The 14,260-nt window shown below is 42.4% G+C and overlaps 1 protein-coding gene across 1 annotated transcript in view; it reads left to right on the forward strand.

Annotated features, from left to right (window-relative positions):
• The first annotated feature begins 661 nt into the window (after positions 1-661).
• The window catches only part of hs3st1l2 (heparan sulfate (glucosamine) 3-O-sulfotransferase 1-like 2), a 37,344-nt gene continuing 23,745 nt past the window's right edge, over positions 662-14,260 (forward strand). Inside the window, exons 1-2 of the mRNA XM_084358892.1 lie at positions 662-779; positions 12,536-12,802. The gene's annotated coding sequence lies outside the window, so the exon portion shown is untranslated. The remainder of the gene's footprint in view (positions 780-12,535; positions 12,803-14,260) is intronic.

Here is a 14,260-nt window from a genome sequence, read left to right on the forward strand (position 1 = left end):
GTTGGCAACTCTGAAAAATGCGGATCATCAAATCAATGTTCCTCTTCTGTGCTGTTAATAAGCCTTAGGATTGCGAAAATTGACTGGCACATGAGTGACGTCTCATCTATAACTGGTGATGCAGAGTTTGAGGAGCAGAAACGGTCCTCATGTGGTTTTAAAGCTCAAAGCTGCCATTAGTACATCAAAGGGAGGCAACAAAGTAACATAAGTCAAATATGTCCATATCAATGTTTTTGGTTTTAAGCAAAGATCTGAAAGAAAATTGTAAATCAACGCCTCTTTCCGAATATCTAATGTACTTAAAGGGCATATTAATAACATTTTTGTCACGGTGCCTGCCGTGGCAGTTGGGATCTGTTTCCTCCCTCCTTTCTCCTTCACCTGCTCCTTCCCTGTGTGTGTCTGTGTCTGTGGGCGTGGGGACCAGTTCCCACTACAGCAGAGCGACGCACCTGATCTTCATCAGCTCATCACCTCCGGCTATAACACCCTGGTCCCTCCACTACTCTGGTGCCAGATTGTTCCTTCATGTATGGTGATTATACTCAAGTTACTCTCTCAGTGAAATTTGTCACTACGTTTTTTTGCTACAGTGTCTTTCCTGAGACTGAACCACAGCTCATGCTTGTGTTTTTTCCTCCTCCATGTTCAGATTCTCCAGCGTCTCTGCTCGGCGCTCAGCGTTTCAGGCCGGCCTGGAAATTCTCTCCTTCACCTGAGGTCCATGCCGCCCAGCCCGCCTGCCTGCCCTCCTCACTCATTCTTAATACTGTCTGGTAAATAAACACCCCTGGACTGATTCTCTGCCTCCAGTTGCTGCATTCTGGGTCCAAACAAAAACCCCAACACTTAACAATTTTTTTGGTAAAAATACTGGGTCAGGGCTTGGAAAAAAGCATGTTTTGGCTCACCTGGTTCTTTCACCACAAACACAGCTGGAGATTACAAATGTTAGGACGCTATCTCAAACCTTTGTCCCTGGCTTGTTAACTGTGATTTTGCTGGAACAGAAATCCATGAAACCCCCACACACACGCTATTCTGTTGAATTTGTGTTTTCAGTGGCAGTGTGCAGCACCAAAACAACAAGGTGTATTTGATAAATCTATCAGTTTTTTTCTTCACCTCAGCCAAGCACAAAAAAAAAAAAAAAACTTTAAAAAAACTTGTCACTACCTTGAAGTTCTGCTGTTACCACCCAGAAAGTTTTTAACAGGTAGATGGAAACTTAAGACTAACACCCAAAGACAATCTGATAAATGTTGAATGCCTGTTGAGGACCATGTATACTCTGGTCCTGATGACTAATGGCAGGCAGGGGAGGAAGGACAGGTGAGGTCAGTAAAACATGAAATTGAGTCAGAGATAAAGTAGATGAGATCATGAAAAAGATGCACAGAAGTTCGTCCTTGCTGTGAAGAAAACTTGCACTGGCATCCTTTTAGTCTCCTGCCTCTCACTCCTTCTCCTCCACGTCTGTCTTTCCTTATTTTGCTCTCGCTCACCGACAGGCCGCCACAACCTCGCCTGCGACGTGTGTGTCTGTTTTTATATGTGTGTGTCAGAGCGGCTGCAGTCCCACCGCAGGCCTTCGTGCTCAGTTCTGAATCGCTGCTTGAATCAGATTTTTTCGGGGATGACAGTTCATATCTATTCTAGGATGTTGCACATATCCCCTACCAACATGTACTGACAGCGATGTCAAGAAACGACGTGTGTGTGTGTGTGTGCAGAGTCAGCGTAACAAAAGGTGTCACAGCTGATTTTGTACCTCCACTTCTTCTGCTTGTTTTTACATATTTTTAGTCGAGGAACAAAATATTCCTCCTAGTTTTGAGTGAGCTGAAGTGTCTGCACAAATAACAGTTTTTCTGTTTGCTGATTAATAAAACCCTGACTTGCTTTTACACATTTTACATGAAGGGGGTTTTAACTGAAGCAAGTTAAGAAGGGCTTAAACATTGAATAATTTTGCCTCTGGCTCTGTTTAACTGACGGTGGGAGTTGGAGGGTTGTAAAGTGTCCACTGCTATGATGTCCCAGGCCACTTCAACTAACGCAGAGTCTCTGAAAATGTCAAATATGTCTCTTCTACTCTCCCGAGAAGTTGTTTACGTCCTGCTCTCATGGCAGGTAATTAGTCTGAGACTCTGAGACTTCATGTGCACAGACGCACTTGCATTAACCCCGCTGCTGAGGCTTTATTTAAAATGCATCAAGTCAGCAGTTGGTTAAAAATCACAGGCGGTAGCAGATTTTGGTCTAATGCCACTTGAAGCCACAGGGAGTGAGTGGAGAAAATGTTGAATCTAAAGTCAGAATTACTTAAGGGCCTGGTCAAACCACCATTGATGACAGCACTGTTTTCAACTCAAGTCATTTTAATTGAATTGTGACTGAGTGAAACGTTGGTGATCATTAAACTTTACAGTCAAACCCTTGAACACTTTTGAAGGACAGGACAAGATAATCCAGAATGTAGGAAGCTATCTCATTAGCCATGTTGCTACACCAGTAAAGCTTTAGTGTACAGAGTCACACATGCACAGGTTAAGACATATAACATTGCCTGCTGAGGTCAAATTTGATTCAGAGTTCACCAAAGTTGAACTGGATGCAAATTTGCTCAAGTGCTTCTGTAATTTTGTGCATTTGCATTGAACACAACTACTCACAGCCAGACATGAGTAGCCCACTCTGTCACCAAACCCCAACGCAGCTGTCTGAGTGATCTGTGAAGGCAGCACCTTACAACCCATATTAAGATTTGTTGTTTGGCAGCGACCTCTAATAGCTGTAGTAATTGTGATGGAAGCAAAGGAGGAAGTCAGGTGGGTCGCACTTTATTTTAGGGGGTCAGAGGGAGTAGGCCTGTTTAAAAAGGTGGGTTTTCAGATGGGATTTGAAGGTAGATTTAGTAGGTAGTATTATTGTATTATATGCAGTGAATGTCACCCATCTTGCCCTTAAGGAGATATTCCAATCAAAGCAAATTGTCATTTACCTCCAATGGTATCTAGCCATTTTTTATTATGATCGTATCAGCTCAGGATTTTAAATATGTGTCTGTGAGATTTTGATGGCCACTTCACTACGGCTGGGAAGAATGAAATATTGTTTGTGGTAGAAATAAGAAGCTCTCCAGCACCACTATACTGACGACGGGACTGTTATGAAGTGCTGACCTTACCTCATATGTTGGTCAAAGTTAGCTCAGATCTGACTTTCAAACTTTTCTGTCATTCTCTTGTTGTAGTTCCTGTCCCCTTATTTAGTTTGGGTAAGGTTGTGGTCATGCTTTATGATTAGTTTGAGAACCTTAAGCCGGGCACTGGGGAGCCGAGGGCTGAAAGCACATACCATGACTACAACATTCTTGGTTTGATTCCAGCTGTGGACCTTTGTTACCAGTCAGACCCGTTTCATGCTCTTATTATACTGTCTTTATTTCCCTTTTCTCCTAAGTGTACTCAAAACACATCTGAAGAAAGTGCAATACTCGGCTTCTTGTGGATGTCAGCCTCCTGCAGATATGTAGCAAGAAATAAATCAAGACCAGCACATCAAGCATATGCAGTTGTTGCTGCTGATTGCGGATACTTCTGTATCTTTTCCCAGGTGGCAGCAGGGTGAACGATGTCGCTGATGCTCTGTAGATGGGTACAAGTGATGTTCTGGGCGGTGTTAATCCCCCGCTGTAGAGCCTCATGTCTTCCTGGGCCGTGATGAACCATGCCAGTTTTTGATCATGATGCTTTCTATTGCTCCTAACTTACACTTCACAACACTTGGTTTCAATATTTTATTGATCAGTAACCCTGATGACATCATTAGGGTTAGCTGGCTCAGAGGACGGCAGCTTCTGTGGCTGCACAGGAGGAGCTCAGGGAGGCCAAGAACAGGTTGTGGCAAACAGCTGATGATGGAGGAGTGCAAGGCAGGGCGTCGTCCACGCTGACCTTGACTGCGGACACAGTCGGACAGTGGAGAGAGTATTTGACGGGCAACGGAGGGTTGCGGAGGAGGAGGTGCTGGAGGAATCAGGGGAGGCTCTGAGGTAGTGCTCAGCCTTGTTTAGGGCAGCTGGTTTGGTTTACTTTAGGTTATTTCTTTAACTTAAGGTCAGGATAGGATGGGTCAGGATAGGATGGGTCAGGCCCAAATCACCCAAATCATGGAAGGACTGATGCTTCCACAGAACAAAGGGCTCTCACCCCTTCGTCCGGGCTCAGCCACCATGATGTGTGGGTTGGTGCCTCTACTGAATGAAGGTCTCTCACCTCTTTGTCCGAGCTTCTCCCAGATCACGGAAGGAATGTTGTTTCCACAGACTGAAGGGCTCTCACCTCTTCATCTGGACTTCATAGTGGGAGAAGGGCTGGTGTTACTACAGGTTAAATGATGACTCTTACTTTACTGTGAAGTCTTGTCTTAGAGTGTGTGCACTGGAGGCTTTAGGTTTCCATACCACACTTGTGTATGCTGAATATTGGACCATGCTCGAAAATCACATTTTCAATGATCACTTTTTGTGAAAAAACAGCCTTCTTGTGTAAAACTCTGCACATACGTCAGTTTACACAGTGAAGTTCAAACATTCAATTGTAGGAACACGAAGAAAAACACATTTTTTACTGGAGGGGGATCTATGATATTAGATTTCTATGTAGCCACCCTAGGGGCATATGGTAGGAAAAAAATTGATGTAGAAATCTGTGCTCTCGGATTTGTAAACTGTGCTTTCGGATTCACAATCCGTGCACATGGTTTTGTAAATCCGTGCGCTTGGATTTTGCCCTCTTCTCATCGATCAGCTGGAGGCAACTTGGATACAAGCAACCCAGCACAGCTACTGACAGTCCTATCTTTCTACATGGAGTTTGCCTTTGACAGTGATCAAATAATTCATCTTTGATGAGGAACATCAAACTCAAATATAAATTCAAAAGTCACCAAGAGCTGTATCACATCATTTTTGTTAGATTCATTTGCTGTGGTGTCTAAAACGCAGAAGGCCAAAGGCAATTCTTCAGCATCCTCATGACCTCAATGATCAGCTTTGATTGGCATGCATGTGGAGCAATCTTGAAACACTATCTACTTTTGTGAATACATCCTTCTTCCCTGCACAGCTGTGGAGCTCCACACTTCATGTGGAGTAACACCACAGCCAAGTTCAAGCAGGGAGGGACCAGTTGGAAAATGGACAAAAGCAAACCTCATAAACAGAAAAAAGAGAGAGAGAGATGGAAACTGTAGTGAAGAAACACCACAGCAATACTTTATATTAAAGTATCTCTTAAAAACATACAAGAACACAGTCTTTGCCATCTTCAATAATCTGGGATGAAGGAGCCACCACCTCCTTCAGTACAGAGTCTCTCCTTCATGCATCAATTTGTTGTCGTTCCATTCAAGTCGCTGCCGTCTTCTCGCAGCAGAGACTTGAATACAATCACGGCCTCTCGCTGGATCTCTTTTCTGCAGTCGCTGCTCTCTCAGCTTCTCAGCCCGGACACAAAGACGGCGCACATCAAGAGCGCAAAGGTTTGATGTCCCAGCTGGCGACTATTGGCTAATTAGCCTCTGTTCTCTCTGTTTGGCCTGCTGCAGCTAAATGACTCATCAGCGGCTAATGAACCCCGTTTGTCCTTCTGCAGCTTCTGAAGGGAGCTGAGAGTGGTGGTGGACAACACATGGAGAGTGTAGTGGCTCCAGCAGTGGCCAAATGTTCACAGAGTGGGTTTCTCTGAGCAGGGAGTGAACAGCTGTTTACTTCAGTTCTACAGAAAAGATCTGTTAAATGAGCACCAGCTCTGAAATGCAAATTACATGATGCTGATAAAGTTTATATTATGTGACTTATCAGCGCTCAGGCAATTTATTAAATGTCTTCTTTTGATTACATTCCCTTTCTCAGTGTAACAAAGCTTATATCGTAATTGTAATGTCCGTAACAAACAACAACTCAAACAACAAAAACAATGGTTGAACGTTCTGAAGAGAATCTTATTGTTGCTGTTTTTTTCTCATTAACCTCCTTGAGTGTTGCCGTGTTTGATTATGTCGACGTTGACTACATGTAAATGCACAGATTATTCTGTTTTGTACACAGAGACAGACAATATTCCTACACAGCTGCTTGCATGCAATATACAAACACAGCCTCCATTTTTCATCACCTCAACCACCTTCTTAGGTGTTGTAAATTGGAGCATATTATCACAAAACCTGTTGCTATCGTAGTCTTTCAGAATTTTTGATGCTTCTTTTTCTGACCGGAGTTGTGGATGTTTCTCGTGGGCATTCATCTAAATCCCGGCCTTGGAAACTGTTGGCTGGTTGGTGTGGACAAAACATCCATGACAACACACAGAGCTGATTGTGAACAGGCAAGAGGCTGTGTGTCTGAAGAATGCTCCAAAAACATGAATAATATCAGCAAATCCCACATCTTTCTCCATTTTACTCCATCTTCTTCAAATTCATTCAAAATAATGCTTAAATCAGAATATGCAAATGGTATATTGCATTTACGTGACCTGTATCAAATTCAGAGTATTTTCATATTTGGAATAATAGTGGAAACATTAGTGGCTTTGTGCAAAAGTAATTAAGATATTCTAGTGTTGGGTAAGGATGATTCGGCCCTGGTTTGGTCCCTTGTGGAGATACATGTACTTTTTAATCCTTAAGTCGTCACCTAAGTGCATCAACAATGCCGCTCCAATAGCAGCTGTATGTGTCCATGTACTCATGGAAAGGCAAGTCAATCACGAGCCTTAAGTGCTTGTTATTTATTTATTTTTATTTATTTATATACAAAGTTTTTTATGCTGAAGCAAACAAAAAACAAAACACACAGTACGTAATGTCTCTTGCTGCATTCTATTGCACTCAGAACTTGGACTTAAACGACCTCCGACATGGAAAAGTTCAATGGATTGGGCAAGATCCACCAAGCCTGACTTCACCAACATAAACACACATGACCTCACAGCAGTATGGCGGCACACATGGTGAACAATTACTTTCGACCTTATACAGTGTTTGTTTAGTGAAACGTGCAGTAAATAACATTTTTTTTATTGTCATTATCCTTAATAGAAGTCTTTGCGAGCATGAGGAGGGAGCCTTCTCCTCCTGTCTCTTTCAAAGTGCCCTAAGCTGTTAAATCAGCCACTGTAGTTGCTTATGAAGTTCACAGACTTGCCGTATAAACATCCCTCTTCTGCAGCGTCCATGTTTTCCCGTGCAAATACACTGGGACGCATTTAGTTTGGAAGTCAGGAATACCAACTCGGAAATACCTACTTTCGCAGGATGTGAAAACGCTCCTATAGTGTAATCATCTTCCCCAGCTTTTCATTTTCCAAACAACATGTATGGCTAAATATGACACATTTAACATTAGAGACCCAGAACTTTGAGGAGGGGAATAGCGTCACACAGAAGCCAACCAGGTCTCATCATCTGCGTATAAATAACAGGACTTTACAACTAACTTTGTGTGCAGGTGATACACCAATCCTTCCCATTAACTTCTGAACAGAGCAGATCCATAATCAGGTGACCTTTGCTGTCATGGTAACAAAAATGAACAAGAAATTTAGCAGTTTTGTTGGGTTTAGGCAATAAAACAAGTTACAACTTATCATTCAGCTGTAATCCTAACCACCTTTATGCATGACAAAAACCGCACAGTAGTCCAAAGAGTTTCCTCCTCATCCTCTTTGGATTCAACAAATCAGTTTTTTCACAAAAACTTTCAAACTAGAAATATGAATAAAATTTGCACATGAAAATGACCAAATATGCACTTTAATGAGCCAAAGTCATACAAATTCAAGCCTCACTCTCCACAAACAAACCATCTTTTAACTACATTAGTAGAACCTGGGTCCCCAGTACTTGCCCTCCAGCTATGTATCGTGCCAACCAGCCTCTGTAACTTCCTAAAACATCCTTAAAATTCAACCACTTCTAGTGCCCAGCCAGCACGGACCATTTGTTGGGCATAGAAAACCAAAACAAGGAGCTTAAAGAGGCTGCTACTACAGAGTCAGGTGATAATTAAATGCGTATTATGAGCAACAGCGTTCGCATGGGTCCTTCTTTAAAACAACATTATGTAGAAATTGGCATTTTGTGCAATTTGGCGCCCCCCACAGTTTCTGAGTGCAACTGCTGCTGCAAATTCAGTGATTTTTTTTGGCCCAAAGAATTTTGTGAGATCCTATAAGAGCAGATTAACAACATGTGATGAATAGGTAAAAATCAGATTCATTTCCCTTCTTTTTCATAGTTTTTCATTACATGTTTGGTTTCCCCCCCTGTACGCACCTCTCCGGCTCTCATCCCTGTCTGTGTTGAGTTATGTAGCTCACAGCGGTGGGATGAGGAGCGGAGACGCAGAGTCGGAGTGCACGGCTTTGTAGACGGAGGAGCTGCTTCCTGCCCTGCATTATTAATACCTGATGTTCACAGTTGACCTGGTGCTCACACACTTCCCTCACCGGGCCATGAATGGAGGAGGGTGTGTTTGTGTGTGTGTGTGTTTAGCATAGAGAAACAGAATTGAACTAGTGGATGGATACACTGCGTCCAGGCCGTTGCATAAAATGTCTCCTTTTGAAGGCAAATTACTTAAAAATTGCTTTATCCTTATCAGAGTCTCATAGGCCGGGTGCGTGAAGTGCGACACTGCTAATAGCTGTCAGTTCTGTACGACAAGGTTTGCAATTTGTTCTTGATGATCTGCCTTAGTTCAGCGAGAATTGGTGGTTCATTACTTCCCTAAATGAGGCCGGTTTTATCCAAATACGCAGCCACGGGAGAAACTGGAACGTAATATAGATAATTTGCCCTGAAAAGGAATAGATGAAGCGGAGTGGGGCTGAGCGATCTGTCACAAAGCCCTGTGAGAAAACTTCACTGACAACCATATAATGAGCCTCTGTAAGGATCTCCCACCATTTTATTGTGTCTTTATCTCCTCTCGCTAAACTGGGAGGGTGAAAAGAAGAGAAAAAAAATACGGGGCTGCAGGTTCGGAGCAAATTACCCATGCTTATTTATTCAGAGATGTCGCCTCATAGAGCAACCAACCCCCTGGGTCTTCTCACAGGCCCGAGCGAGCGCCAAATCGCTTTGCTGCTTGGGAGGAGACGAAAACAACAGAGAATAAAAAGTGGCAAGGGGAAAGAAATGTAGTGTTTTCCAAGAAGTTGTAAAAAGAGGCGACAGATAAGAGGAGGGAGATTACAGGTGGGGGTCGGGGTGAGAGACAGCAAGAGAGGAGAGGGGATATAGAGACAGGAAGGAGACCCGAACACAAAGAGAAGATGACAAAAAGGAGAGGAAAATAGTTTTTTTGGAGGGGGGGGAAGCGATCAGATCAGCAGATCAGAGCGAGAGTTAACTTGAGCCTCGGAGGGAGAGAAATGAGATGAGAGAGATTGGGGGAAGGTGGGAGTGATGGAAACTAACATGGGAGGAGGCGAGGAGGGGAGGAGGGCTGGTTTGAGCGTCTCCCAGGGGTCTCAGAGGGAGAGGAAGATGGCTCGACGAGTGTACCCCCCGCAGAGAAACTCAACAGGGGGTCAGCTTTTTGTTTTGGAGTGAAAAAAAGACAAACCTCGGCACCACCATCGACAGTAATGTGATGATAACAGAAGCTCGTACGCTGCATATTTCAGCTGGTGGAGGGGCTTTGTTCAGAGAGGTTGGGGGCTTCTTCTAATTCGGTCACTCATCATCTCCCACCCCCACATCACACACACACACACACACTGCCCACCTACCAACATAAGATTTGACATGCACCACACAAATATACACTTAAAGTCTGTAGGTATTATGACACTGACATGTTTCCTATTGTTTTGGCTCTGTACTCAGAGATCATCAGTTTTTAAATCAAATGAAACAACAAGTGTGTTTCAGTCCACATGATTTTAGTACACACTATTTTTAAAATTGTATTTGCACATGAAAGAAATGAAATGTAAAAGCCAGATATTCTGAAAAAAAAAAGTTTTTTCACTTGCCAGAGGTGATCCAGTGGAAACAGACTCAGTGAGTTAACCACAGTGGCTCCATGCCATGTCTCCATCATGTTTTCCACATGGTTTTTGGTTATTTGGAGGTTTGTGCGGCTCCTCTAGACTTTCCAAATTTTATTGGACCGAATGGCTCCAGTTATGACCTTGAAATTAGTTTTTTCACTGGGGTTGTGACGCTCAAAAAAAAAATGTATCCACCGTTTTACAGACGCTTCATTCACAATGTAAGTCTTTTGGGCCACAGTGCATCATGTGACGATGTAATATCACAGTCTGGCCGCTACGAAAACTGACTGAACACACACACTGAAGTTTATTTTGACTCAGTTCCACAGGAGGAAATACTCACTGGAGCTCCAAATGTGGATTCATCCACTGCTGAAAAATAGTCCCATTTGAGTAAATTTTGTGCCACAAACATCAATGAATGACTGTTTAAAGAAACCATTTACCTTCTTTGCAATATAAGTATTTCCAGTTTTATATATTTCAAGGATGCTCCGATCATGGGGCCAATCGATCATAAAGAGATTTATTAAAAATATAGAATTACACCAGAATTATGCTTTAAAAAGCGCTTTGTGATTACTTAACATAACCATCATAAAATAACCATGCTGCAGATACTGTAGGGGAGAAAGACGCAGATATGTTTGATATGAATTCCCTGTTACGGTGATACAAACATAAGCTCGATGGTATTTGTTGTATATGGAACAAATTGTTAGGAGACAGGGTTGAACATGAGGTCAAAGTACTCATTTTAAGCTTTCCGGGTGTTTGAGGTTGTTTACATCCATATTTGGTGAACAGTAGGACTCAGAGCCCTCCTTCACCCTTGGGGGTGTTATGTATAAAAAGGGTTACAATCCCCAGATGTGGATGTAAACATCCTCAGATTAAAGCTGAAAGTCGAGTGTTTTAACTTCATAGATGTGACTTAATTTCAAAGCCAATGTGCTGCAGTACAGAGCCAAAACAAAAGAGTCCAAATACTCCAGGAGAGTGGCCTGCGTATGACTGCACACATACAAAAACACCCCCTCTGCGCCGCCTCCTGAGGAGCAGTTTAATGTGGATCTAGAGCAGATTAGCAGGCTAAAGCTAAATTCTGTAATCGCTGTGATGGGCTTACACAAAACTGAGGAGGGGTCTCCTCAAGGTTAAACTGATTGCTGTCTTTTTCTATTACCTGTCAGTGTTCATTCAGGCGGTCAGCGGCTTTCTCTGCCCTCCACTCTTTTATTGTGAGATGTTCACGTATTGATTTGGACGGCAAATTTGGCAAATGGTGTGTAAGAATCTAGTTTTTATTGAGTCTTTTTTGTCTCGGATTGAGTCCTCAGAGTCATGTTGTTATACAAAGAAAGGAAAAGAGTCATATATGATTGTGTTTAGACCTTTAAAGGGGCAGTGTGTAGTTTTGGAGAGGAAATTCAAACTCAGAATTGTAATATTTATAATTTTAATGAGGTAATAATACGAACTCTCGAAATATTTATCCCTTCCACAACTGAATAAACAAGCTGTTCTCAGAGGACAATAACTGTTTGAAGCTAGAAAGGTGGCAGGGTCCGCCAAACATAAACAAAGTAAAACAGTACGAAAGTGTGTTGTTGTTTATTCTGTTTATTCAGTTCTGAAAATGAAGTTTTCGTTTGTTTAGGTATAAAAAAATCAGTCAATGAAGATCTTTCTCTTCTGAAATTTCTCCCCCAAAACTACACAGTGCACCTTTAAATCTAGAAAAGTTACTTTAGCTCATTCACACTATTCATGCGATGGTTCTCTGACATTCACCAAAAACTTCAGCCAAGTGCTGTTAAGTCACACTCAACAAGCATTAATAAGCAGTCAAGTCCTTGAAATGATTTGAAAAGTGAAAGCATTCCTTTCTCTCTCTCCACCTACTGCCTCGCTATTCAATTAAAGGTCTTTGTAGACACAAAGGCAGTAAAAACATGGAAATATTTTCACTGATGTGAAGTCAAACAAAAAGCCCGCAGCTCACAGAGAGAAGCCCATCACAGATATTTGGCTTGTTTTGTTGCCTTTGTGTAGTTTGGTGCCAGCTCTCTGTAACTTATTTATGATTCTGGGGACTCTCAACAGCAAACTGAAGGGAAGACCATGAAGAGGAGCGAAAACAAAAGACAAGGTTAAAAACCGAGAATGAAGCAGGAGGATCAGCTGAGAGCAGAGGGTGAGGAGGAGGAGTGGAGAGGGTTTGCTCCATGAGTCCTTCAAGGTGATCAGATGAAAGAAAAGACCTGATGTGAGAGGAATAAAAAGACAAGAAGGGTGAAAAAAAGGGAGGAAGGAGGAGAGGGGTGTTTCCCTGAGGCAGAGATGTGTTTGTATGTGAATTAATCTCTCTCTCTCACACACACACACACACACACACACACACACACACACACACACACACACACACACACACACACACACATTCCCTCCCTCTCTCCCAGTCACTCAGTCAGTTGCAACAACACGCTCACCGAGGTCGGCAGCACAAAGCAGAGTCGCTCTCTTACCAGCCCTCTCTCACACACATACCGCACCACACACGCACGCTCAGACACTCGACACACACCTCTTCAGTGACGCCCGTGGAGCTGAAGCAAAAGTGACTAGAGGAGGAAGGAAGGAAGAAAGGAAGGTGAAGATAAGGAGAAGAAGAAGAAGAAGAGGAAGAGGACTGCTATAAAGATAGATTTTGGGAAAATATCATTCAGGTAAGACCTCTTTTTTTAATCTCTTCTATTCACTCTTCTTTTATTATACCACTGAATCTGAGAAACCACTACAATGTGTACGTCACAGCCAATATTTACACAAAAGTCCCACTTCATGCTATGCAGGGTGACTGTACCTGTACAGTATCGGTGTGCAGAGTTAACCTCATCTACCCTCCCTCTTTGGAAGTGTTTTATCACACGTTTTTGGAGGCTTGTTTGTTTATTCCTCCCCTGTGAGACAGCAAAGTAAAGACATAGAGGTACACTATGAGCTGCTGGCTTTTTAGGCACAAATGCTGACACGTGGGGAAAGTATGGGCTCATTCATGTGTGTAGATTAAGTTGACGAGGTCTCTTTTGTGTGTGCATTCAAGCATGCGGCGGGTGTGTACAGATTCAGAGGCAGAGTGAGTTATGAGGGAAGTGAAAGCAGAGGGGGAATGTTTTAGGAAGGGAGCTCTGAAATCTAATAAAAGAGCTCAAAGACCACTTTTAGCAGAGCTGGGGGGACTCATGCTCATCAGACAGGAACTGGTTTTGATGACTTGAACATGACCATGCGTTTCTTTACTTACGTTTCTTTAGTTATTTTTAGAAATTAATCAAGCAGCATTGTTTTAGAAGAAGGTTCAAGTTTGGCTTATGTGGCAGTGAACACTTATTTTGCTTAAATTGTACATAATTTTAAAGATTGTGCAAGTGATCATTTATTATCATTAAGGTTTTCATTTCATTGGGTTATTGGTTGTATGATGTCACCCAGACGCATCTATTCTCTCTGTGCATCAAAAAAACAAGACTGTCCTCCCAAGATAAACAACGGCATCAGTTGTTTCAGCTTTATGCTCACAAATTTTTGTTTAAATTCAAGCTAGTAAGTCCACTATGGCTCTTATTAGTTAGTAATTGAGACTCTTGTCAGCAACAAAGTAGGACGTTGTGTGACATTATTGTAGAGTCACAGAGTCAACAGAGAGGAGGGGGTCGCAGTGGTTGGATGTGTGAAGAAAACATCAGACTGTTTAGAGTTTCCTGCCAACATCCGCCTGTGGTTTCTTTAATCATTATCACGATCGTTGCTGAACCTTAAAGGGGAACTAATAGGGTCCCCAGAACACTGTTTGAAGCTAGAAAGGTGGCAGGGTCTGCCACATATAAACAAGTAAAATAGTATTGAAATTGTGTTGTCCTTTAATGTCAGTTTGTTTATTTAGTTTGTATAGGCATACAAAAATCAGTCAAAGAAGATCTTTCTCTTCTGATTAAAATTTCTTCCCTAGGCCTACAAACTGCACCTTTAACCAAGTGATTATTATTGTAACCATGATGTAGAAAGTCTCCTACCTAGGCCTGGGTATTGTTAAAAAAAAATCGATATCAGTATGGAAACCTTGACTTCGCTAACAGTTCCTGAAGGATACATTACACATACATGTGGTGAGCCCAGTCTCTGGG

The sequence above is a fragment of the Pagrus pagrus genome, assembly GCF_965226575.1.
Source record: "Pagrus pagrus genome assembly, chromosome: 8".
Classification (NCBI taxonomy): domain Eukaryota; kingdom Metazoa; phylum Chordata; class Actinopteri; order Spariformes; family Sparidae; genus Pagrus; species Pagrus pagrus.